Genomic DNA, 23,642 nt, shown 5'->3' on the forward strand with positions numbered 1-23,642 from the left:
TCTCTATTTACATGTTATTATATCCATATAAGGCATTTCCTGAAACGTCATAAGTTTAATACTTCTATGAATCTCACTTGTGGACTTTCTGCGTGAGGTATGAATCAGTATGTACTGGGCTTCCAGTATGAATGAAACAGATATGACATGAGAGTGTTTAGCACTCCATATCGTTATCACCCCCCCATTTTAGGTAAAAATAGAAAAATAATACTAAAGTACTTTGTAACGTAGTTACTTGAGTAGTTTTTAAGCCAACTACTTACTCTTACTTGAGTCATATTATTTTTCAGTACTTCTACTTGTACTCAAGTAAATTATTACTTAAGTAGCAAGACTTTCTTAAGTAAATTTTTTTAGTACTCTTTCCACCACTGATATGAAATGAGCGGTTTAGTCCAAATTTTCTGAAGAGGCATGATCGCTTTTTACGCTAAACAGATTTAATTTAGGCTTTTATTCACAAATAAACATTCATGAATGCACACATCAGTTATGATAAATGGAAGCTTTAGCATGTTTGCTTGACGTGCAGGCACCAATGAGGTTTATTTTCGTGTGTTACGCAACAAGTTTGAGCTTCAGCAACAACCAATGAGGTTCATTCTCATGTGTTACGCAGCACGTTTGAGCTTCCGCAAGAACCAATGAGGTTTGTTCTCGCACGTCAAGCAGGTACTGGTTGAGCTTCTGTTTATGTTCACTGATCAATGTTTATGTGAATAAAAGCCTAAATTCAATCTGTAAATCATATAAAGCGATTGTGTCTCTTCTGAAAATTTTGACTAAATCACTCAATGCATATGGATTAGTTTTACGATCTCTTTATGAACTTTTTAAAGTGTCAAAGTGGTATTTGTGCAGCTGTCAATGGAGAGTACAGAACTAGCTCAGATTTTATTAAAATATTTTCTTTTGTGTTCCGAAGATGACCGAAAGTCTTACGGGTTTGGAATGACATGAGGGTGAGTAAATGATGGATGAACTTTCCTTTTAAGGGCTCCCTGCACCAAAATAAAAGCTTGATTTAACATATGAAAAAGAAATTAAGACAACTATTAGTATTAGTATTGTTGTTTTACAGTTGTACTGTAAAATTATTTTAAATATCCAATTTTTCATTTTACAGTGAAATATTACAGTAATACAATCTTATTTTGTTTACTATTTCTATTTAGTATGCGTAATTATTATAAAAATCTAACTTTTGACCAAGTTGTGCAGCCCTACAAAAAAGCACACCAAACCTGCGTTTTTTTGTTCGTTTTTTTAATCGCAATCTTTATCAGAAAGCCATTAGATTTTTTACCCACATCATGAAGCCCTAGATCTGAGTCACTAAGATTATCTAAATTACACTTTTCTAATTATGCATCAACAGATGAAAAGCACATTGTGAAATAATCATAAAACAATTAAATAAATAAAAAATAAAAAATTTGTTTAGGCCTAAATGCTAGAAATATACAACAATATGCCATCAAACTCAGTGAAAGCAACCGTGTTATAATCTAGTCCCTGGTATTGTTAGGTGTGGACGTGGTTATGACCATACAGGGGCAATGTTCATTTCCCTGATAAGAAAAACTCAAAACCTGTCTATTATTAACTTGAAGTTAAAAACAAACCGGTTAAGCAATATACTGATGCTTCTTGGCATCACAACAAGACAAAAACAAATAAAACTGAAAGTGTTACTGATGTCTTGATCAGTAGTTTTTATCTGGTACATATGAACTTTAAAACAAACTCAGGCAGATATAAAGTGCAGGTAAGGGTTTTGTGACTCATGACTGAAATACAGTAGCGTCACAAAGAGCTAAACAAACACTGTTTTTGTTGAACATTTAAAAAAAGCAAAGCTTACTCAGCACTGGGAACCCCTTTAATTCAAACGGAACTGCATTTGCTTACACCAGCAGCAGCTGCTTTGACCTGGCTTTGTTAGTGCTGCCCAGCATAGGAATGAATAGGAAAAGCCCAGAAGGACCAAGCTTCAGAAAAACCAAGCACCCATCTACATTACTGAAAATGACTACAAATACTTACTGACCTGTGTTGCTTCTCCTCAATGTCTTTGGTGGCAATAGCATCCAATTCTCTATAAGGAAATAAAACAGAGCTGTTAAACTAATAAACTGACATTCACTTTTCATTCTCTAGTTCATAAATGATGCTGACTAAACCAATAGTTATTGCTAAAGCATAAATCTGACAGAATCAGAGTGGAATTGGACTTTTTAGCTAAGCTTGATATATTTAACTTAAAAGAGGTGAATGCAAACGGCACCTTCCATTCTTGTGCATAAGACTACGTATTGTGTGAATGACAACAACGCAATGCTTTGGCACTATACAACCTAGAAACAGTCAATCTAAAATAGAATAGATCTAGAACTCAGCCCCCCCTCCCCCCCAAAAGATCTGTTTCACATAGTTGGGTGATTTATCTGATGGCAACCACAAACATCCCGTCACAACATACACCACAATGTGAAAGCAAAATCAACTCATTATGCCTCTCTCCATAGTTGCATAATAGGAAAAAATGGATGGACACACTTCTGATTGTAAGGCTTTCCTGTAGCTTAGTGGTAGGAGCATTGCGTTAGCAACGCAAGGTTGTGGGTTCGATCCCAGGGGATTGCACATACCTATGTATAAATGTATAGGATCATGCAATGTAAGTCGCTTTGGATAAAAGCGTCTGCCAAATGCATAAATGTAAATGTAAGTCAGAGTAGTCAGCACCATTATATGCATGAAGACCAGCCTACACTGTTGAAAAAAAAACAAAAACAAGGTGCTGCCTTAAATTTCAACTTGGATGTTTAAGTCATTTCAGCATAAATTACATTAAACTGACTTACAATGTTAGTTGAATCTTGTATAACTTTTTTTCTTAAGTTGAAAATTGCTTAACTTATTATGAGTTAATGCAATGTTAAAAACATATGTTGTCATAACTTATTGATCATATAATTTTTTTTAAAGTGTACATTCATTAGCCAACCTTTGAGCTGAAATAATACAAATATATTTCTTAAAAACAAAAATTAAGTTCAACATTTGCTATACTTTATCCAGACGATTAAAAGCAGGGACACCTCCTCCTCCCCCACCTCTGGCTTCAGCTGCTGCTAACAGCAGCAACCTTGACCTGCCCTCAAAAACATTACAATATAACACACTCAACACGTTTCTAAACAACTTTTTCTCTCAAAGAGCGACTTCAGAATGTCTGTATGTCCTTCATTCTGGGTTGGGAAAAGGAAACCCTGCTTTTTCTCTGACATTTTCCCTCTGAATTAGCTGCCGTGACTGCGTACTTTAAAAGCTAAAGACAAAATAAACACATAGCATTTAACGCTGGCCTCTGCATTATGTTATTAAAGCGAATAAATCGGTTAAAATGAAAACTAACGGTTATCCAGTTATTAAAGACCATTTTACTCGATGTGCGCAATTCAGCAGAGCTAAGAATGCTAACAAACCAGCTGGCTACTAACGGCTCTCTCATTTAACTGCTCAACGAATCAAAAATGGTTTGTAATTGCTCACAACACCTGAAGTGTTACATTATCGTATTTTATCGTAACGTTCGTTGTTACTTTATTATCGAGCGAATGCTCCAGGTAGCTAACGTTAACTGTTACGTTACCAACTCAAGTAGACATAGAGAAAAGTTGCAGGACGTCGAATTAAACATCCAAATTTAATCAAAACATCGTTCCAAAATACACTACAGTAAAGAGTTTCAGAACGCACGAAACCTGATATTTAAATATAGTACATTCATTACCTCGACTTTTATATTTGTAAACACGTCGACTGCAATGTCACTTCGATGCCATTATGTGAAAGCAGGAGATCAATGTTCAAGAAATCTAACGTTACAACAGAGATGTATTTGTGCTTTATAGACATCATGCAGACAGTAGACACTATTGTTTGATAAACAATTAAAATGTGTAACTATCATGCAAACAACAGTAAAACATTTAACCGTGTATTTCCAGTGCTGAGCTCAGCTTATATATCGCAGATACGCCGGATAAATGTATGCTGCTTACAAGGTGGAAACCACAAAAACACACACACGAACGGCTCGAAAAACTCACCTCTTGTAGTTTAAAGTGCAGCAGAGATGAAATGAAAGCAAATAATAAGGCTGTAGAAAATCAACACATTTGCAGAGTCTAGGAGGGGAAACATTTGTCCTGCTCGATCGCCATTTTCTTCTCTCGCATTCATGCATTCATCCCCGTAACTGCAGGAAGAGCTCAAGCGCTGCTCTCAGAGCACTTCCTCCAACTCTACACACTCACCTCCAAAATGGTGGCCACATTCAGGCTGTGCTTCAAAACCTAGCGAGCTGCCTACTATAGTGCATGTTTGCGATTCAAGAGCACATGCAGTATTTTTGGACATTGTAGGAAATTGGAAGCATCGTTCTAAAACAGTTATGAAGAGTGATGCGTAAGCTGAACTGATTTTAATGCCCAAAGATGCTGTCTAGGTAGGCAGCTCGCTAGGTTTTGAAACACAGCCAGGTCAACCAGGACTCGTCACAATAATGGCTTTGCAATATGTGTTTTTCCCAACGTGATATAAAGTCAAATATTGGAGGGAAATGTATAAGTAATTGGGTTATAGCGAGAATGACAACATCATTCATAATAGAAATAGACAAATAAACAAGAATGATATCATTAAGGAATATCTAATCCAAACAGATGGGAACAAAAATGACAATTATCAGTCAGAGTTTAAGAAACCAACACTGTTTAAACAATATAAATTTGTATGACAACAGGGTCAAAAGTAATTTGATGTGCAAGTAAAATGTGAAATCATATAATATAGGTAAATTGTAATGATTTAATGTGAACGATTTCCTAATGTCACACAGATGCCATCAAAAAGTCAAATAGCATTTGATTTCATCTCAAACAGGGCTGTTTCACTTTATTAAATCAAACCCATTTAGGGTCCATATTTATCAGACTGAATTTTATAATAATATTGTGTTCTCATGGATTCCATAGGCTATTTAAAATTTGTTTATTTGATTATTATAAAAATACATGAGTAGTTTGATGTGCTTATAATGCCATCATGAAAGTATTATGAAAACGTTGCAGTCGGAAACTAACTAGACAAAATTGATTCCTCATTCTTTTTCAGATGTTTGTTGACAGTGAATACCCTTCACCATTGTGAAATACACAACTCTTTCATCACAAGACAAAAATGCCAACCAAGTGCAGACTGGGAAAAACCTAAATAAATCTACAACAATATAGATACAGACCAGCTTTTAGTCTGGAATTTGCCTGCGTTTTCACTTTGAAGACAAAGCAGTGGCACACGGGATGAAAACGGCTCGGCTACGCTGTCCTTTTGAAGGCACTCATTCTGCCTCACTAGGCAGGAAATACACAGAAGTAGCTACCGACTGAAACTGTTTCAAGCGGATAACAGCCTGATTTAAATTGATAAACTTGATAACTATAGTCAGATGTATATCCATCAGGTCCCATAATTTACCTAATTTTAATTGACACAAAAATAGTACACTAAAAATACATGAGCAGGTAGAACCACATTCCATTGAGTTCAGATGTACAATGCAAAGATATTTAGCATGACGTTGTTGCTAAACTATGTCAACAACTGTTGGTATGAAATCACAGAATAATTAGCATTTTGTAACTTCAATCATTATTTATTTACTTTTGTGCTGTCCAATTAGTCTACTTTTTAATATAGACATTTTTCTTCTTAAATGAAGAATATCCTTTCATAGTCATTCCAAATATTATGTAAGACATATTTCTTCTTTAACAAGTCTGTTTTGTCACAAATGTCCTAAAATAAAAACAAGAAAGTAACAGCGCACAGTGCTCGGGACAGCCCAGGCGTCTGTGATATTGAGGATGAATTTTGTATGAGGCATGAATATTGATGATCAGCGGAGGTCCGAGGCCAGCTGCTTGTGAGTGAGTTAGCTGCAGTGGGACAAGGGTCAGTTTGGTCAGGCCAGTGGGCTGCTCTTCCCCCTCCCAGACCGATGAGAGCAAGTGGAGCCTGGGAACGCGGGCAGATGCATTGTGCTCGGGCAGACAGGGCAGGAGGAGGGGAACAGCTTTGCATGACAAATACATGGCTGGCTTTGGCTTTCAGGGACTCGCTTTCCAAACTCAATAGTGAGCTCTGTAACGCTGCAGTGTTATATTTCAAAATGGTCAAAATATATACATTTCAGTCATCAAAACTTGTAGGTTGTCAAAATGAGCAAAACTACGCTCATGACGTGATAGGACAAACTTTGCATGTCACTCACAGTATTTGTCTTTCTTTTGGTTAGCTGTCCCCTTCTTTCGTCTTTACCTCTCTGTCCCCCTAATCCTCTTTATTCACTGGTCCCCAGATGTACCAAGCATCTCACCAACAAGGGCACTATGTTTAATTTGCTCTTGCCCAATTCCTCCACTACCTCATCATTTTATTCAATCTCTATCTGTCTCTCACCCATCCCCCTAGAGTGACTGTCTCAGACAGGGTGCCAGCTGTGAAAGGGATTTGTTGGAGCTGAATTACACCCTGATCCAACCAATTACCTGTCCGACCGTTCGCAGGTCAGCCTGCACCACCATGCTTCCAGGCTCGATTTATCAGACCACTATTCTGCGAGGCATTTATCATTTTCACAAAGCCATGCACACTGTCATTTATAAATGTTAATACATACTACTGCCTCATCAGCTGTTAACCCTAAGAGACCATTTTTGCTCTGTTGTGCTAGTTTATGGAAACAGTCAGCACCCTTTATTTTGAACTATTACATATATATATATATATATATGCACATTTTTTAAATGTTTAAGAAAAAAGTATATGCTCACCATGGCTGCATTTATTTGATCACAAATACAGTAAACAGTAATATGGCGAAATATTACAATTTAACATAACTGTTTTGCATGTTAATATATTTTAAAATGTAATTTATTCCTGTGATGCAAAGCTGAATTTTTTAAATCATTACTCCAGTCTTCAGTGTCACATGATCCTTCAGAAATCATTGTAATATGCTAATTTGGTGCACAAGTATTATTATTACCAATGTTGAAAACAGTTGTGCTGCTTAATATTTTTATTGAAAAGAAATCGTGATACATGGTTTTCAGAAGTTCAGAAGTTCAAAAGAACAGCATTTATTTGAAAAACAAACAAACTTTGCAGTAACTTTTGATCTATGTATTGCATCCTTGCTGAATAAAAGTATTATTTTCGTCATTATATATTATATTATATTTTATTATATCATATAAACTCAAAATAAAGGTGCTGACTGCATAAAATAGCACAAAATATATAATCAGCAAATATTTGTATATCTATATTTTATTATATTATATTATATAAAATCAAAAGAAATGTGCTGACTGTATAAAATAGCACAAAATATATAATCAGCAAATATTTGTATCCATCTATTACAATAAAATACTGTTGTATGAAGTGATGGTATCAGATATCATCATGGTACATGGTACTATCAATAATACAAAACAGTTAACTTCCAAAAGACTTAAGATGTTCTATGAGAGAAATGTTTCTCATATTAGCAACATATTAAAGATTGTATGTTAAAACAAACATTTTAATCCTGACCATTTTGATTAACACAGCAAAATATATTTATGGAGCTCCATGCTTTACCATTTACCCATTTATTTGTGGTGATCTCGATCTTCACAGCTTGACTTGTTTTAGACCCACTCCAGTCACGTAAAAGAAATATAAAGATGCAAATGATGCTCAGAAGAGCGATCTTATTGTCATTCATGTATGCATGCAGTATATATTTTAGATAGAGGCATTTTCACCTAGAGCTGCTAGAGCTCCATTCAAAAACTTTGCTCTGGTCCAAATGAGACTTATTTGCATGTGCCCATCCCGCCCTCATCTCAATAATTCACACCTGTGTAATGTGTTTCATCCACAAGGCATGCATTTGAGTTTAGACATGTTAAATCTACTAGGCGTCTCACACTGTGCTTTCAGTCTTCTGTGTGGAAAAAAAGTACAGAAATACATTTTAAAAGTAAATGTCATACATGCTTCAAAGATGTCACTTTAACTAAAGTAAGTCCTGGAACCCCGAAGCATAATAATAAAATTCAATATTTGAGAAACATCACGTCTTTCATGGAAACAATTTCCATGCGTAAAGATGAATTCTTTGCTATTGTAGTTTTGCTAATCTGATCTGGCTTGGTTCAAATAATATCCATAGCATAGATGGACACCCTTGTGGCCTGCATTGTTCCGTCTCACGGGGGGTGTTTCTGTGGGCAGGGGTAGGAACAGCTCTGCCTGTGCAGTGCAGTGAAGGTCGGTAATAACACAAAATAGGTTTTTGAATGAAATCGTACCATGACCATGTTGACTAAATAGAAACTTTGACCTGCTCCCTTATAGCCCTGTAAACCCCCCTCCACTGCCCATAAATAGTTTTTGCCCCCTATAGCAGCAACTAGTTGATAGTTGATAATGAATGAACAACAATATGTAGAAAGAATTAGGTACTTTACAACCTGGAAAATTAAATTAAATGGAATCAAAATAAAGTAAATGAAACAAAACTCAAAAGAAAGGAAGTGTCCTGACAATTCACCCCATTTCTCCATAACAAGAAGTTGTACCAGGTACAACCTATGTACTTATGTTCATGTGACGTGACAAAATTTCAAAATAAAAAAGGTTTCGTCCAACAGCATATATTTGTGTTAAGGATGCTGGCATCCCAAAGAGGGTCTTGAAATAGCTTAACCAGCAACACTTCCTCATATCAGACCAGCCTGGAACAGCTTTAAATTCATGCTGGTCTAAACTGGCCTTTATAGCAGGAAGACTGACTAACTTAACTGCAAGAGCAAGTAGCCGGAATGTGTCTGACAACTGCAGCCATATGCGTTAAAGTATTTTACTGAAATAACCGCATGCTATTTGAAACAAATCTTTTTACCTGACTTTCACAACTTTGTGCTGACCATCTGCTTGAGATTTACTAGATCTACTATGAATATATGTATTCTAAATATATGTACTGGGGAGAACTGACAAAAAGGAAATATACAAGGCCAATGACTGGAGAGATGAGTGGAGCTCATTGGAGGCCATAATGATGACACTCTCTCTCAAAAAATTAAAAATAAGGTGACAATATTTCAGGTAATATGAAATTACATTGATTCCATTGAGAGATGTAATGTTATTATACCAATCTACTTGACCCAAATCTCCTTTCTACCTTAAATTGTACTGATATAACCACCATAATAATACATATAAAGCCACATAATGAATCAGAGTTCATACGTCTATAAAACATGGCCAATACTATATAGACGGTGCACAGGGTCAAGACACAAGAAACATAGAGAAGAAAACAAATAATATATACAAAATCTAATCATATGTGAGGTGCAATGACATCTGAAAATGTCCTTTTCCTGGTTAGGGCTGTATATTATTTAGCAATTCATAGTTTTTACTTGCAAAAAATCCTACATTTTACAGTATTTCACAGTAAAATTAAATATAATGCAATGTTAAACTATTTAAAAAATGTTCACTGTATATACTACTGTAAGTTAGTTAACCAATTCACAGGTTTTTACTGTATCAATTTTATAGTTTTTTTCTTTAAAAAAAAACAAAAAACAAACCTGTAGGTTTATCTCTTTTAAAAGTTTCTATAGATAAAATACATCCATTTGTTGAAGATTTACCCCATCTTCAAACTTTAAAAATGTATGCATGTCTGATAATGTGTTTGGCTGTGTCTCCTATTAATCTTTTATTGCATGATAGTGCAGCAGAGCGTGTGCATTATACAGAGCCATGCATGTGCTTGGCAGGGTGTCAGGTAGCAAATGGGTCTCCTCACAGCCCCAGGTCCTGAATACCATCCATGTGTTTTTATTTAGTATAACAAAAGACTCTTCACCACAGGGCAGGCTTCCATGAGAAACACTGTCCGGCATGTAAGGAGGAGGAGCACAGAAAACTCTTGACATGTTAATTGACTTGATTAGCATCAACATTACTGGGATTCCAGAAAAAGCCAAAAAGCTGTTAACTATTCATTTGGATTCAGTTCGATTCAATCATCAGGCTGCAACAGGCCTAAACATTTTGATTTTAGATAAGTTGTTTATCTGTCAAGTAAAAAGGTCTTAAATGGACAGCTTCACACCAGCATGGCTTGTTTTCTTCTGAGGAACACAAAAGCAAATAGAGTTTTTTTTTTTTTTGTCCATACAATGGAAGTGAATGGGGTCCAAAACAACATTGCATTGGGATTTTATTGACATTTAAAAAAATACATGTTCTTTTGTATTCCACAGAAGAAAGTTAGTCATACAGGAGTAAATGATGACAGAATTAAAATTGTGTGAAAAGGCCTAAACTAATTCATGGTTCTACAATGGTGAAGGATCCAAAAACACTGCAGGAATAATATATCAAGTCAGGTATGTCCCCCTACTGACTGATCCTAAAGCGAGCCATGGGTGACAGTAATTAATACAGACAAAAAGGTGGCTAGAGAGTGCATCACTGGATCCTGATGTGAGCACGCTTTCATGGTGAAATATGCAGAGCGAATCTGTGAATTATGAGCTGGAAACGCTGGAAAAAGAAACAACCAGGACTGAGGTTGGTTGGATGTTGCCCTGGCATCTTGCCAACTGCTCATTACCGCAGAATGTGTGTGCAGTTAGGCCAACCAATGTGATGCCCGTTGCCGTGGCAACAGTAGAGCAGACAGGCGACGTAATGCATCATATTTCAGCAGACCAACTCAATTCAATTCACACAGATCCAATCTTTGGGTTGTAAGTGGGGGGTGAGTGCAGGCAGGGGAAAGCTGGTACTACAGAAATAAATTGCTATGAGACCATCAGCTTTCCATGCAGATTTTCTTTTAACGCTGTCTGTTAGAAACTGAAATATTCATTGTCCGGCACAAATTGGTTTTATTCAAATCCAGATGTTTGCCACGGAGCAAGACGTCAATAATGATGTGCGCACATTTTTCCTTATTCAGCTGTTATGTTATATCCAAGCTGCTATAGTTATAATATAGCTAATGACTTTAATATAGATTTTCTATTATGCACAAAATCCAGTTTTTGAATAAGATTCGTTTGTGGCCAAACTGGTTATGTAACTGTCCAGAGACTTAAATTCCTAAAATAAAAACTTTGGCATTAGTAGTTTAGCATGATCTTTTATTAGGGGCCAAGCACAGAAGCTGTGAAGGAAGTAGGAACCTATTCTATCCTTTAGTGTTCTTATTATTCTTTATTCCTTCTTCTTCTTCCTCAGCTCTTGAGTCTATGGCAGCCCATAGAACTGTATGGTAAAAAGTTGTGTTACATGTAACAATGTGTTAATACTGTGGTTAATGTTGAGTCTGTCCTCTATTTGTGTGCCGAATTTCACAACTTTTTGTGTTACAATGTGTTATTGTACCGTCAAATCTTGGACGAGGACCTCCTTCCCTCAGCCAGAAGACTGAAGATGGGTCGTGGATGGGTCTTCCAGCATGACAATGACCCAAAACATACCACCAAGGCAACAAAGGAGCGGCTCAAGAAGAAGCACATTAAGGTCATGGAGTGGTCTAGCCAGTCTCCAGACGTTAATCCTATAGAACATCTGTGGAGGGAGCTGAACTTCGAGCGGCAAAGTGACAACCAAGAAACCTTAAAGGGATACTTCACCGATTAGCATTAAGCTTTGTATCAAAACCCTGTAGTATTTTCAAATGACCATGCTTCCCTCCCTCATGTCCCCCTGAGACGAGAGATTTCTGTGTTGTGTGTCTGGAAAAAAACCTACAAATGACGCAAAAATCGTAATTTTGCGTCATAGGAGGCTTTTTTGGCCAGAGACTACAGACTATTGATGCTTGGATCGGAATTAAAGTTACATATAGCCAGGCAAAGAATACAACAAGTAGAAAAGGCTAAACTGTTGGGTTTGATTAGTCTTTCTTGGACAGAACACATAAATACCATTGTTAACAGAATGGGATGCGGCATTGCATTAACTAAAAATTTTTGTAATTATGTGAATCAGGAAACTCTAAAAATAGTAACAGAGTCATTAATATTATGTCACTTGTCATATTGCACCGAGGTGTGGTCCTCTGCATCTAAAAAGGACTTGACAAAAATTCAGGTTGCGCAAAATAAAGCAGCAAGACTTGTTCTGGGCTGCTCAATTAAAACAAGTAGAGACCAGATGTATTCTACTCTTTCATGGCTCACTTTAAACCAAAGAATAACAGTTACTTTAAGCACTATGATATATAACACATTGACAATGAAAATGCCTATTTCTCTGTTTAATCAAATAGTGTATTGTAACTCTGTGCACAATCATAACACCAGAAAGGCAAATAACAGTCATATAATGACCCCCTATCCAAAAACTAATTTTATGAAGAAAACCGTCCTGTATAGAGCTATTGTCATCTGGAATAACATTCCCATTGAAGTTCGTCAGCTTTGAAATAAGCTGTCATTTAAAAGAAGTCTAAGGTGTTATGTGTTGATATAGGTTCTTATATGTTTTGATTAAGGTTATTGTACATTTATATTTCGTCTTGTTATGAATTGAAACTAGATTGTATGTATGTACGAGTGTGTGTTTGTGTATGTATATATATGAAATGTGTATATGTGTTAACTGTGATGATCGAAATGTTGTTGTTGTTGTAATGTACATTTTTTTTGGTTTTTTTTAATGGACCCCAGGAAGACTAGCTGATTGCACGACTTTCAGCTAATGGGATCCTTAAAAAAAAAAAAATTTAAAAAAATAAACTACAGCCAGTTTTGAGTCAACTAGTAGCCTAGTTGTATCATTTCTTCCGATACTGCCCTCTGTAACCGGTAGGTGTGGCTTGGGAGTGGCCTCATAGCGCAGTGAAGCAAGTGCATTCTGAGTTGTTGTCTTTCATCCACATGAGCCAAAAATACATTTTCTGGCTTTTCTCAGTCTAGAAGGCACCAACTTCTAAAATAATTTCACATTTCTACTACATAAATGACCCAATTTAAATACACATTCATCTTTCCAGCGGTTAAATATCCCTTTAAGGATTTATAGAGGATCTGTAAATCCCTCCTGAGATGTGTGCAAACCTGGTGACCAACTACAATAAATGTCTTACCTCTGTGCTTGCCAACAAGGGTTTCTCCACAAAGTACTAAATTATGTTTTGCTTGGGGATCAAATACTTATTTCACTCACTAAAATGCAAATCAATTTGTTACCCAATATAATGTGTGTTTTTTTTCTGGATTTTTTGGTTGATATTTTGTCTCTATCCATTAAAATAAACCTATATTATTGACCCTTCATTTCTTTGTAAGTGGGCAAACTTACAAAATCATCAGGGGATCAAATAATTATTTTCTCCACTGTATGTCACATTACAAGAGATTGTATTTATGGACATTTAACTATTTTGCATAAAATCATCTCACAATGTCTTTACTCATTTTTGCAGTTGGTCTGATGATCACTACCTTTTCTAGCCCCTCATTCTGCCTCTGTGGTGCTTTAATTAAATATGCGGGGAAGCAGTTTATTATTGTGGTATCACTAACATGCAGGGAAGCTGATTTGTTACATGAAAAGAAAAATATAAAACAGAAAATGACAACAGAGTGAAATGCTGGAGATCAATATAATAATTTATGGTTAGTTATGTATTGATAAATATGCCTACACCATTGGGTTTTCATGTTTTATGAGGACTTTCCATAGACAATGATTTTTATAAATTATTTTATACCCATACCCTAAACCTACCCATCACAGAAAACTTTCTGCATTTTTACATTTTCATTTAGTATGATTTCTAAGCTGTTTTCTTCATGGGGACCAAAAAATGACATTTTTTTCCCCACAACGTAGGGTTTACCAGGACACCACACCCCACACACACACACACACACACACACACACACACACAGTCAAATCAAGAATGTTTTTAAAAACTGCATAATGATTCATGCTTAAAGATCTTGAGATTCTCGGCAAAAGAAAATAACTTGACTATCTTTTTTTTTTTTTTTTTATCTTAAAGAGTCAGGTATCCAAAATGCCAAAAAACACTACTAACATCAACAGCTTGAAAAGATATGAACCTTTTGTAGTTCTCCCACTGAGACTTCAGTCTCTGGGTACAGTAGTGGCATTAGGAGGGCAGACAGGCACACAATGGTCTCACACCTGAGCAGATGCTTAATTACAAGCTCTTCATCACTACTTCACTCATTACAGGCCAAATGCTATGATACTCCACTTACAGCAGATCACAGGGAGATTTGGTGGCTGTGAATTTCCTTTAATGAGCATCTTACCTCCAAAGCTTTTAATGAGTAGATCCCAGGTATGACTCTGCACAGGTAAGATGCTAGCAGATGCCCTGGTTATAAGACATCCCCTTTCTCTGTGAAATCTCTTCAGGAAATGTGAACCAGAGCTGGTAATGAGATACTACTCTTGCTATCTCCAAAACTATTTAAGTGGATGTAGTTAAAAATGTCCTGTTTAATTTGATTCAAAAACTGTTTAGAACATCATGATAAAACCAAGTATATTGTGTTCATATTTATAAACATTTCTAATTTCAGTACCAACATAAAGCCCACATTTTGTCTCATGAATCCATTAAAGGCTGACTTTAAAGGCAACTTGAATTAGCTGTGTGTGGGTGTGCAGGACTATTTGCTTGAAAACGTCTAGTATGGAAAACAATGTCCATCTGAGATGAACCTCAGACACAAAGGTTTGAACCCATAGTGGAAAAACAGCATTGGATTGCTTTCCAGACCTCTAAAGAGAACAGGGATATTTCCACTCCGTGTTTTCTCCAGAACATTGACATACTGAGCAGCGATAAGGCTGTACAGGAGAAGATTATTTATTCATGTGAAGGATAAGGTTGCTCACCTCCCCGTCTTCACTATGGGTACCGACTCAAAATGAAAAAAAGTTAATTTCCTGGCACTATCAGGGTTTTAATAATGCAAAGTCACTAAATCGACTCGCAGGGGCACTAATGTATCTAATGTCCTACAAATTATCATGTAGAAAGTAATGTCTAACAAATTACCATGCAATAGACTTCAAATATTCGTTTATACAGACATGTCAGGTTTAGGCATTATTGTAAAATCTGCTTTAAAATGCACACTGAAATGCTTGTCATAAACGGGACAGCAGCAGATTTGCTGGTTACTTATCAGCAAAAACAAAGAATGGGGAGGCAGACAATTAGACATAATGCCTGCTGGGCATCACAAAATGTTGTCTGTCTGCTCACTTTCTCACCAAGCTAGCCAAACAAAAGCAAACACACTCTGCAGTATAGCTGTCAACCTTTAAGTCTCTTCAGCACATCAGCAACCAATTAGAGGGGTCATGAATTGAGAAATCAAACTTTCCTTGAGCTTTTGACATAAGAGGTCAACATACTATAAGAATAAGTCTCAGAACTGAAATCTTCCTTGTTAGTCCAAAAACAGCTTTTATTGGAACCAAGCTCAGTGAACGGTCATATGGTGAAAGACTTTTTTCTTTCTGCAGAAGAAAATCAATGCCTACTTCATCATCGCAACTTTGGTCCCACCCACTGGCGTGTTGAGATAATGAGGAGAGAAGAGCGATACAGGATAAATGGACTAAAAATAACATTACCTGTCAATTCTAGGAAAGTGTTTTTTTATTTTCAACAATGTAAATGTCTCAGTTGAGCATTATTTGTTTGTATTCAGTACATTGTACTTTGCATTCTTAGGTCAATCAGTCGCAATTTCAGCGCAGGCTTTGCAAACAGACTTAACTGTGTTAATTCTAATGCCTGATATGATCTGTGACCAGTGATTTCTGATATGTAATGATATACAGTCAGATGGTTTTGGTGTCTAGGTGTCAGTAAATCAAAACAGTGACTAAACGGTCAACTTCACATTGTTTCTCTTAGTAGGATGAAAATAATCTGTTATTTAAACTTTGTTTGGATTATACATACACTGTTAGCCTTTGCCGTAATTTTACAGTTACTTACCGCAAAAAAGCCCAGTAAAATACCACTTATATTATTTACGGTTAACTACTGTAATATGCACTGCATTATGGGTATTTTTTATGAAATTTACAGTAACTTACCGTATATGGAATTTACAGTACTTTACTGTTTACGCAAAAGCAGTAGTGCTACTGTAAATGAAGAAGACAGATTTTTTGAAGTTTGTATATGCATATTGTATTTATGTTTTAGGCATATATTAAAATATCATATGATAATGTTTTATATTTTTTCCCCCATCTTGTTCTGCAGATGAAAATCATGAATCTGCATTCTGATTTTTTAGCTATGCAAACACTGGATGTTTAAAAGTTAAATAAAATAAATAAATAAATAAAAACACGTGGATGGAATGATTTAAAATTAGTTCTTATGAGACCAGAGTAATTTTTATATTAGCATTTTCTCCAATAACAAATATATATATATATATATATATATATATATATATATATATATATATATATATATATATATATATACACACACACACAGAAATTCACAACTGGTTCCCATACAGGCAATATAAATGATATAAATGTATTTTTATTTTATTTTAAATTAATATAAACTTTATATATATAAACTTTGCTTACACCTCACAAAATTTAAATTGTTGCAAAGCCCGCGTTGTTAACTGGCAGAATGTAAACTGAGGTTTGTGTGACGTCACGTGTCGAGTGCGCGCTCATAACGGACGTCCTTGCTGAGAGTGGATCTAAACGCCAGCTGGGGGTTTTTCTAAGGTAAGTACTTTTTACTGAACAAATGTATTTTATAAGTTACTTTTACAAAGTAAACCATTACCAATATCAATTAAATATAGCTACATTTATGAAGAAAGTAAATAATAAAATCTAATAGGCTTTTAATAACAGCTCACAGGACAGTCAAATTTTCCTCGAAACTGCCGCTTTAGTATCCCATTAAATGCCATAGAATTGACTGACTGCCTTTTCCAGTAGATGGACCCAATCTAATATTTACACAAACAAAGGTTTTCTGTCTTTTTTACGACCAGTTATGGCATATTTTACTCGTCAGTTAAATGTATGGCGTTTTGAAGTAAGTTAGGCCTAGCGCGTTTTCTAAAAGGCACTCTCTCGCGCTCTCTCTAGACCCGGTTCTATAGGGGTGCTATGCACCCTCAAACACAAGCAAGAGATTGCTACTTTGATACTGTTACTTGATACTGTTATAATATATTTTCGAAACAGATTTGCCAAACCAAACGCTCCAGTGCATATTTGTTTTCTGGAGAACGCAGGAGTTTTTATTCAGTGCCGAATTATGCAGGCTCGCGAAAACTCTCATTAACAAAGTGTAGACACGATGTAAGAGATTTTACAGCTACGTATAAATGCTGGATTCACTCTGCACAGGACCGAAATGTGACGAAATATTAAAATAGTAAGGCATTTAAAGCAATGTAAAGGCAGACTTATTGAAAAATATTCATTGCAAAATATATTTTTTTAATTCTATGCCAATTATTGGTAAAACTGTCATCTGATTGTCAAGTCAAGTCAAGTATATTTGTATAGCGCTTTTCACAATACAGATTGTATCAAAGCAGCTTCACAGTATTAAATTAAAATAATACAACAAAGTTTGTTTCAAGAGGAATTTATTGATTGATACAATAAAATTAAATATCCCCCAAATATCCCCAACTGAGCAAGCCAAAGGCAACATTGTGATTGCTAGATTGTGTAATTGATCAATCTAGCAGTCATAGATCTGTCATTTATCATGTTCATAACATATAGTCATTTCATTTGCCAATAATCATTGCTGAAAAATAATGTTTCTTCTATTTCTCTTTTCCGTCAACAGGAGCTAACTACAGCCCAAAGGCTCTTTTAAGAGCCTCAGCACTGAGCATTTTTGGCTTTGTAAGTATGTTTTGACTAACTATCAGATGCATTATGTGATTAACATATTGTAATGCAGAACTTGCAGCATAACTTTTTTTTAGGAGCACTTGTGTGAATCAAGAAACATTTCTGATTGTTTTCAGTTGTACACTTTTTTTTCAGGATTCTTTGAATTGAAAGTTCAAAAGAACAACATTTATCTGAAAAAGAAAGCACTACTGTTCAGTCAGCATTTTTTTTTTTTTTTTTGGTTGTTGAATGATTTAATTCGGCAAGGATGCATTAAATTGACTTAAAGTGACAGTAAAAAGCTTTCTATTTCAGATTTAAGTTTGAAGGGCCATAAAGTTACTCAGTGTAACTTTAATGTAATTGTACATTCAGGCAATTAATAGAGTTCCCTAACAAGGGATGTGCAATAAAGCTATACTATTTAAACCAACTCGACTGGTAATAACTGCTGTTGCACAAGTTGATTCCTCGTCTGTCCATGAACAAATTTAGATTAAATAAACTCCACAACTCCAAACTCAACCATTTCTCACACATTTTCTCAGTTTTTTTTTTTTTTTTTCTTCAGATCAGCCATCAGTGGTTTACCGGTATGGAGGCCAGTCAAGACCAACTGGGATGCTTTTTTTGCGTATTGTTATGATCCCTGCTTTGATTTGTTATGAATTCAGTTCTCTTTTTGCATCCTCCTTTTGATTCTAAACTGAACTCAAATGGCACTGCGAATTGGGTAAGAGACAAACATAAATTACTTAATTGGGGAAATTGAGAGATGAAACCATGCTGATGACCTCTGTCTGTGGTGAAGTAGTGAGTTTGACGTGTAATTAAACTCGAGGTTCTGTGGGGTGCGGACTGGATCGATTCCATTCCTAGAGCTTCCGGACAAATCTTTGGGGTGCGGACTGATGGGGCAGTGAACCCGAGGTTACCCCGTGAGTCAGCCCTAGAGCTTCTCATGTACGATTTTAAGGAAAAATCTGTTTTTTTGGATACGTTGATTTCTTAGGCATGCCACAAGAACACCACAGACACAGTGTAATCACCATGGGAAAATCTCAGAGTAAACCTGGGAGTTGTGAAAAATATGATACACCGGTGTATTGCCAGATGAGAAGTTTATCTATGTATTATCTTTTTACTCTTTTAATTCATTTTATAACTGTACTGTACATTTTTTTATTGTTTTATAACTGTTTTAAAGTGCCCCTATTATCCTATTTACTACAACACTTACCTACAACAGGTTTACGTGCATCAAAGGTAAAAAAAAAACTGTTGAATTTTCTCATAATATACATTTGCACATCACCACATTTTTCAAAGATTCTTAAACGGCTCGTCAGATGAATCAATCTCTCTAAATCCCCCCTTTCCACATGCTACTGGCCAGACAGCTCAGTCAGTTGTGTTTGGTTTACTGCGTACAGTGCGCGTGTCTTAAACAAAAACACCCATTGCCATAACAACATCAGCTGTCCTGAGGCTTCCTACACCGTAAACTAAACACAGTAACGAACAATGACGTCGATTTTACCATATCAATCCGAACGCAAATCCAATAATGAAACACTGGAAGAACTAGTTATTCAACCCGAACCTCCATCACAAGGACGACTCAAGCAGGACGTTTCTCAGTGATACACTGCATTAATAGACACAGTTATAGATAATCGTGGCACACAAACTTATTAGCATAGGTATTTAAAGGGTTAGTTCACCCAAAAATTTAAATTCTGTCAGTAATTACTCACCCTCATGTTGTTCCAACCCCGTAAGACCTTGGTTCATCTTCGGAACACAAATTAAGATATTTTTGATTAAATCTGAGAGCTGTCTCACTCCTCCATAGGCTTCTAAGACATTATAACTTGCTGGCCCAGAAAATGTATTAAAGACATCGTTAATATAGTCCAAGTGACTACAGTGGCTCAATCTTAAGTTTACAAAGCTACGAGAATACTTTTTGTGCGCAAAAAAAACACAAAAAATAACGACTTTATTCCACTATTCATTTCCTTCTCTCTGGGCCTCGAGTTAGTTTACGTAGTATAACTGCGCAGCGCTTCTGTGTTGTACGTCACACGCATCACACACATGACCAGCGTCGGCCAATAGTGAGCCTACGTGTGACGTACAACACAGAAGCGCTGCGCAGTTATACTACGTAAACTAACTCGAGGCCCAGAGAGAAGGAAATGAATAGTGGAATAAAGTCGTTATTTTTTGTTTTTTTTGCACACAAAAAGTATTCTCGTCGCTTTATAAACTTAAGATTAAGCCACTGTAGTCACTTGGACTATATTAACTATGTCTTTAATAAATTTTCTGGGCCAGCAAGTTCCAGTCCCTTAGAAGCCTATGGAGGAGTGATCCAGCTCTCAGATTTAATAAAAAATATCTTAATTTGTGTTCCGAAGATGAACGAAGGTCTTACGGGGTTGGAACAACATGAGGGTGAGTAATTACTGACAGAATTTTCATTTTTGGGTGAACTAACCCTTTAAGTAAGACAGTGATAATGTGAGTTAGCCAGTTAGCAGGAGACCTATACAATATAAAACTCAAAACTAAGTATTTTGAACTCCATCTTCCAAGAGCATATCCGATTCATGTGTTTACAATTTCCATACTATCTGAAACATTGCGCATGCTTAAAGGGTTAAATTATCTTACACAGATGGACGAACGCGAAATATGCTTGATGCTAGCTCTGCGATATATGCGAAGTTCGCCAAACATCACCATGATTATGAGGCGGAGGAGGACGAAAAGTGCCATCTTTGCAGCCTGTGCATATGCTTCAGTTATTGTGTGCGAGAGAGATCTCAGGACTGGTGGGAGCATATTGTGGCGAGCTTTAACGAGAAGCAGTGGGTCAGAAATTTTAGGATGAGCAAGCCAACCTTTGATATGTTGTGTCAACGTTTGTCCACATTCCTCTCCTACGACGACACAACGTTTCGACAGGCCATCCGTCCCTTTGCAGACGCGCATCGGGGTTGCTCTTGTCATTAAACCGCGGAGAAGTAGCCTAATGCATCAGAAAATCCGATCAGCCTGTTTACATGACAGTCGCATTGGCACATATCCGATTTATATCTGATTTATTTCCACATATGAATGAGGCCTGAAACCGATCTCGAAATATCTGAATGCATGTGGTTTTTTTCCTGTTTACACTGTCATAGAACACATCCGATCTGTGTCACATGAGCAAAAAATCTGAATTGTGTTACATTTCACTTGTAAACGAGGCCTTAGAGCTGTTACACACTACATGAAAGGTCATTTTCAAAAATCCATAATAGGGGCACTTTAATTTTCCTTGCTTTTATTTTGTGATTATTTTAATTCCTTACTGTGTAAAGCACTTTTAATTGCCAAAGTGTATGACGTGCTATATAAATAAAACTGCCTTGCCTAATGTTGCAGCACAATAAATAAAATGGATGTAATTGATTGTGAGAGTGAATAAAGAATATGCTGATGTACATGGACTCAAGTCGCTTTTTTGGAATTTATTAAATTCAATAGCATTCATGTAAAATATAAATAATAAAATAGTGTAAAATGGGCTATAATACTGTAAAATGAAATTGCGGTATTGACATCATACTGTAAAATGAAATTGTGGTAAGGGCATCTTACTGTAAAATGAAATTGCGGTAAGGGCATTTTACTGTAAAATAAAATTGCGGTAAGGGCATCTTACTGTAAAATTAAATTGCGGTAAGGGCATCTTACCGTAAAACACATTTACAGGTAAGCTACTGTAAAGGGGAGCTTACAGTAACTTACTGGCAATAGTGCTGCCAGTAAGTTACCGCAAAAATACGATAAAATGTCTAACAGTGTAGAAAGTAATCGAAGAAAGCTCCCTTTTACAATCGCTGGAGCTGTCAATCAAATAGCGCAAATTTATCAGTGATTTATCAGTTTTGGACTCGCGCCAAAACTCCCTTAATAATCAACGAATCTCTTAGTTGTGTTTGCACTGTTAGTTATGATAAAAGCATTCTTGAGTGCAGAAATCGAGTTTCAATGACGAGATCACTGCATTCATGCGCTCAACGTGTCTGTTATCAACTTCAATGCTCATCACTGCAACCTTTCATGTCATGATCTTAATATAGTACTATAGATCTAAATATAAAGCTATAATCAACACTTTTCATGATTAGTTGAGAGCTGTAATAGTAAAAACGTGCTAAATGTTTTTAGAGAGTTCCACATGTAATACTTATTTCATATGCAAAGATGTTAGCCAATCAAAGTGGGCGTTTACACTGACATCTAACAGCAGACACGCCCCTTCAAACAGAGCGTTAAAAAATGCCTTTTATTTTCTAAATTATGACAAAATTTGATGTAAAAAAAAATCATACAAACATTATAAGTGCACCCCAGGAAACATAATAAAACAATAAAACAATGCAATTCATGTCCAAAATCTAGAAAACACCTTCTCAGCCAGTGTACAGAGGTTAAGCCAACAAGGCACATCCAAATCCAAAGTATGCTAATATTGTTTAATATGACGCCTTTATATGATCTAATTTTTAAGGCAAAAAGGATTTATCCTTCGCTGTCTATAATATACCACAATCCTGTTGATTCCTACCATTCAAAAGTTTGGGATTGGGATTACAATTTTTAATGTTTATTGTAAGCCTGAAACATTAAAAACCTTTATTTATTTGATCAAAAATACAGTAAAAAAATATATATTGTGAAATATTATTACCATTTAAAATAAAATCTATTTTAATATATTATAATATAACAAAATATTTGAGTTACTTTTTCAAATAAGTAATGCAAGTTATTTTGCTTTCCCATTTTTGACTGACAGCTCTCCTGTCCCCATGTTGGGAGAAATTTAGGAGTAAGTGCAGAAGCATCATGTACACTGTGTAAAGACTAAATGTGAGCATGCATTTACTCATCTCATTTGCATATTTATAGATTCAGTATTCCTCAAAATGAAAAAAAAGTGTAAATGCAGTGTACGCAAACCTACAATAATTACATGTTAAATAATACAAATATACTTAATGTATTTAATCTCACTTTATTAACCAATGTCTTTGCTGCTGACCTTCAATGATCCAATTAAACCATAACAATAAGCAAAAATGACTTTAGATGAGTGCTGAAGCAAGAGTGTTGAACTTTCTTCTCTGATCCTATTCTTTTGTGATCCAGAATGGCAGCACAGCTGAACGTTTTGTTTGAGCTGCGCTCTCTACTGTACAGGTGTAAAATTGCGTTTCTTTCAGACCGAGGCTTATTCATTTCACTTTTGGTGTGAAAGGGCCTTTTCATTTGCCCAAAAAAAAAAAACCTTCTGTGTTTTTGGTTATTAAAAAACAAACAAGCAAGCCCAGCTCAGGTGAGAAAAAGCAACACAAACGTAATGTAACGCTTTACTTTCCATAAAAAGTAACTAATGCAATTAGTTACTTTTTTTAGGGAGTAACGCAACTTTTCCCAACGCTGTCAGATTGGACCTATAGACAAAACATTTCTATTCTGAGCCCCTGGTGTGCAGGTGTCCCATTGCA

General features: G+C 35.9%; 1 protein-coding gene across 3 annotated transcripts in view; it reads right to left on the bottom strand.

The window, feature by feature from the left end:
• Positions 1–4,285, bottom strand: part of LOC309503974 (trinucleotide repeat-containing gene 6A protein-like) — a 42,516-nt gene extending 38,231 nt beyond the window's left edge. For 2 of the 3 annotated variants that reach the window (XM_082176849.1, XM_082176846.1), the window contains exons 1-2: positions 4,122–4,285; positions 2,054–2,101 (exon numbers count right to left, since the gene is read on the bottom strand). The gene's annotated coding sequence lies outside the window, so the exon portion shown is untranslated. Of the gene's footprint in view, positions 1–2,049; positions 2,102–4,121 lie in introns of all 3 variants that reach the window. The other variant, XM_082176847.1, reaches the window with a different exon arrangement.
• Positions 4,286–23,642: the final 19,357 nt, after the last annotated feature.

The sequence above is a fragment of the Leuciscus leuciscus genome, assembly GCF_965113295.1.
Source record: "Leuciscus leuciscus genome assembly, chromosome: 1".
NCBI classification, from domain to species: Eukaryota; Metazoa; Chordata; class Actinopteri; order Cypriniformes; family Leuciscidae; genus Leuciscus; species Leuciscus leuciscus.